The sequence below is a fragment of the Pecten maximus genome, chromosome 5 (assembly GCF_902652985.1).
Source record: "Pecten maximus chromosome 5, xPecMax1.1, whole genome shotgun sequence".
NCBI classification, from domain to species: domain Eukaryota; kingdom Metazoa; phylum Mollusca; class Bivalvia; order Pectinida; family Pectinidae; genus Pecten; species Pecten maximus.
Window position 1 is genome coordinate 34,568,101 of NC_047019.1, and position 3,760 is coordinate 34,571,860.

Here is a 3,760-nt window from a genome sequence, read left to right on the forward strand (position 1 = left end):
ACATAAGGTATGGACTACACAACATACCTATGACATAAGGTATGGACTACACAACATACCTGTGACATAAGGTATGGACTACACAACATACCTGTGATATAAGGTATGGACTACACAACATACCTGTGATATAAGGTATGGACTACACAACATACCTGTGATATAAGGTATGGACTACACAACATACCTATGATATAAGGTATGGACTACACAACATACCTATGATATAAGGTATGGACTACACAACATACCTGTGATATAAGGTATGGACTACACAACATACCTGTGATATAAGGTATGGACTACACAACATACCTATGATATAAGGTATGGACTACACAACATACCTATGATATAAGGTATGGACTACACAACATACCTATGATATAAGGTATGGACTACATTTATGTTCGTGTAAACAGCATATTTATGGCGACCACCAGTACAGTAAACAAGGAGGCTGTTGATTGGTTTAGGAACTTCCTGTTATGTGTAAAAAATAAATTTTCGACGAAAAGTAACAATAAGACCGAATTTATTCAGAAATAGGTCAACGATCACAATTAATAATTTGCTCCAATGTAGTAAAGAATTATAAAGTGCATTTGTGAAAATTGTTATATACATAAACAAACAGAGGAGTAGGCTTGAGACATGGCTCAATCGGAGTCTGAATCGAATATTGTTCCACTGTGTTTATTTTTTGTTGTTCGTGTTTTGAACGTAATTAATGTCCTTTGTGTCCCGGACCTGAGGTCACTCAATGATCCCATATGGATGTTCCACATCGAACAAATGTATCTACTATATGCAAACGTGTAAGACAAGTTCCTTCTTCATTTTGTCCTCCATTGTTTGTCCTCTCTTGTCCACCATTGTTTGTCCTCTCTTGTCCACCATTGTTTGTCCTCTCTTGTCCACCATTGTTTACTTCTCTTGTCCACCATTGTTGGTCATATTTTGTCCTCCGTTGTTTGTCTTATCTTGTCCTCCATTGTTAGTCCTTTGTTTTAGCCTCCTCTAGTGACGTATTGTAGAATAAGAAATGATACATTATCTGACTATATGTCAAATAAGCAATAGACTGTTATTCTTTGATGCAAAAACACAACATTTTTTCATGTACATGAATATATGTTCCAGGATGGCATGATAAGGATAACTTGTGGTTTGTCTTAATATATAGATATAATTCAACAGAAAAGGTATTTGCACGATATATGCATATTGTTGGAAAGTCAAAAATGTCAGATGGATCTTTAAACTATTTCTTGTGTGTTTGATAAGCTGCATTGAGGTGATCTCCGACGTAACCCACTCTTTCTGAGTTTTCTCTTGCGGCATCGGCGCCGAGTTTAGACATACGTATGATGATGCACTGGTCCGTTTTGAAAGCGCACAGGGGCCATCTTTCTTGTTGAGAGAGCTTAGCATCTTCACTTGCCTTCTTTCTTTGCAGGCAGACCATTGATTCGTCTTTTCTAACGTAGGCAAATTTTATTTTATTGAACGTGCACCCGTTTTTTTGTATGTTTTCAATATCCACATCACCGGTAATAATTTTAGCTAATAGCATGACATCTTCTTTGGGAGCTGAAAACGATTCGGGATGAACAGCCCAAGGCTGTCCTTCCATGTCAAAGATCCCTGCCATGTATGAGCCATCCTCACCATCTTTCCCTTGGAGAGTGCCGTCTACATAGGTTTGCCAGGACATTCTGAAGTGAGAAATATATTGACTGTTTACCAAGTCTGACGGACATTAAATGCCTCTTCAGCTTAATGTGAGTTGTTTTTTTAGAATCCTGCTATTCTGCTATATATACACAATTTTGTTTTTTAAGTCACAGGTCTTTGCTTTGATCAAAACAAAACGAACTAGTGACAAAGCTGTATGACAAAACACAAAATGAACTGAAAGTGATAACGGTGTGTGGCAAATACAACACCAAACAACGGGAACTGACAAAGATGTCATGAAAAGAATAAACAAACAAAAAACAAAACAAAACAGGAGGTGCCAAATGTGTATGTTAAATTTTGTGTCAGTTTCTTTCTATTGTTCAATATTTCAGGTTCAAATGCTATGCTAATATCAGATTATCCATAGCACAGAAAGTGGTAATGTCTTTACACCATAAAGTGTATCGAAGAGGTAAGTAGGAAATGAAATGTCAATTTGAGTTTGTAAGCTGTCAGCTATATCATAGACGGCGCGACATCTATACTGCACAATGAGTGAACACAAATTTACTTTTTTTACTTTTTTTCTTTCTATTTATTGTACTTGTTTTTGAAATGCATCCAGATGTGTCTTTGTGCGAGACCGAGAACAATGTTTAGGCTGTTGTCGAACATGCGAACAATGTTCTTAGCGCCCTAACATCAAGAACAAAAAAAAGAACATGTTTTAAGAACAAGAGCATCACACCTTCCCAATACTAACAGGTACTGATTGTAATGTGGACCATTATATTGCAAACTGACTGTCTTAATTTTGACGAATCAGAGGCCTCCATTTTGTTACTGTGGCAACCAAACTTTCCGAAAATGTAACCACATTATTCGGAATCCCTAAAACCTCATATGTACTAATTTTTACCAAAATTGAAGACCGAAATCCTAAAAAGGAAATCAGTACTGGTGGCCATCTTGGATTTCCGATCGCGAAAAAAATGCGTGCAAACCCCTGCCCCTAATGAGTATGTGTATTAAGTTTCATGAAGATCCTCCCAGTGGTTTCTGAGAAAAGTGACGGAAACAGTGAAGAAATGAGAAGAAATAAGAATAATAAAGATAAGAAGAAGAAACGGAGCAAAAGCAATATGTCCGCCACTTCATTTGAGGGACATAATAACAGATGGAAGAAAAAAGATGGCGTCGATATGTCAATGTAAACTGTATGTATGTCAATCAAAATGTTGATGAAAAGATTAAGGGAAAAGAATATCACTCTGGCTAATAAAAGGGTGTTAAACATTCTAAAAGAAAAAGAAGTACATATAGTAACCAAGGGCGCACTGATAAGGATACATTCTATTGTAAGATATACAACCATAGAATATCCATCAATTTATTACATCGAACTATAGGTTAATATACACAAATTGTTTTATTAATTTATTAATTAAAATACATTTACCAAACATGTAAATTGTTTAAGCAAGCACTAGAAATGTGTTAGAACGCAGTAGATATAGAAAACATTAATCATATTCAAGTTGAGTAAACTATCGATGTGTTACTAGTGTAGTTCCATATCATCACACTAATCCAGCTTACCTTCTCAAGGTGTTGTAGATATAGAGTCGATATGCTGAGCTGTAGTGGACGGCGAAGTTTGCGGAAACTAAAGACCTCACTACGTGCATTTGATATATAACTTGGTATACAGGAAACAACCGCCTGTCGGCGACCGGGATATCGTCATACAGGAGTACAATGCAGTGCATGGTCGTGTTACAGAAATACAAATTGATTACAAAAACATTCTCAATATGCATGTTTCCTATTTCCTTGATAAGAAATGAATTTAATTTGTTTATGGTGTCTCAAACGAAAGTACATTACATAATCTCATGAATTTCTTGTACATGTATGTTAAGACGAAAATGATAATTCAGTGGACGTTAACAGGGAATAGTAAAACCGTATAGATTGATTGAAGATTGCTGTAACCTGCTATTCAGTATATACTCCACGAATCTCCCATCTGGCACTGTGGTCGCTTTATTTAAATGAACTCCATGACTTCGCTCCA

At 36.2% G+C, this 3,760-nt stretch overlaps 1 long non-coding RNA gene across 1 annotated transcript; it reads right to left on the minus strand.

The window, feature by feature from the left end:
• Positions 1-518: 518 nt before the first annotated feature.
• Positions 519-3,376, minus strand: LOC117327870. Its single transcript, XR_004532745.1, has 2 exons — positions 3,283-3,376; positions 519-1,718 (listed from the first exon to the last, which is right to left on the minus strand). It is a non-coding gene; the product is annotated as an uncharacterized LOC117327870 (long non-coding RNA).
• Positions 3,377-3,760: the final 384 nt, after the last annotated feature.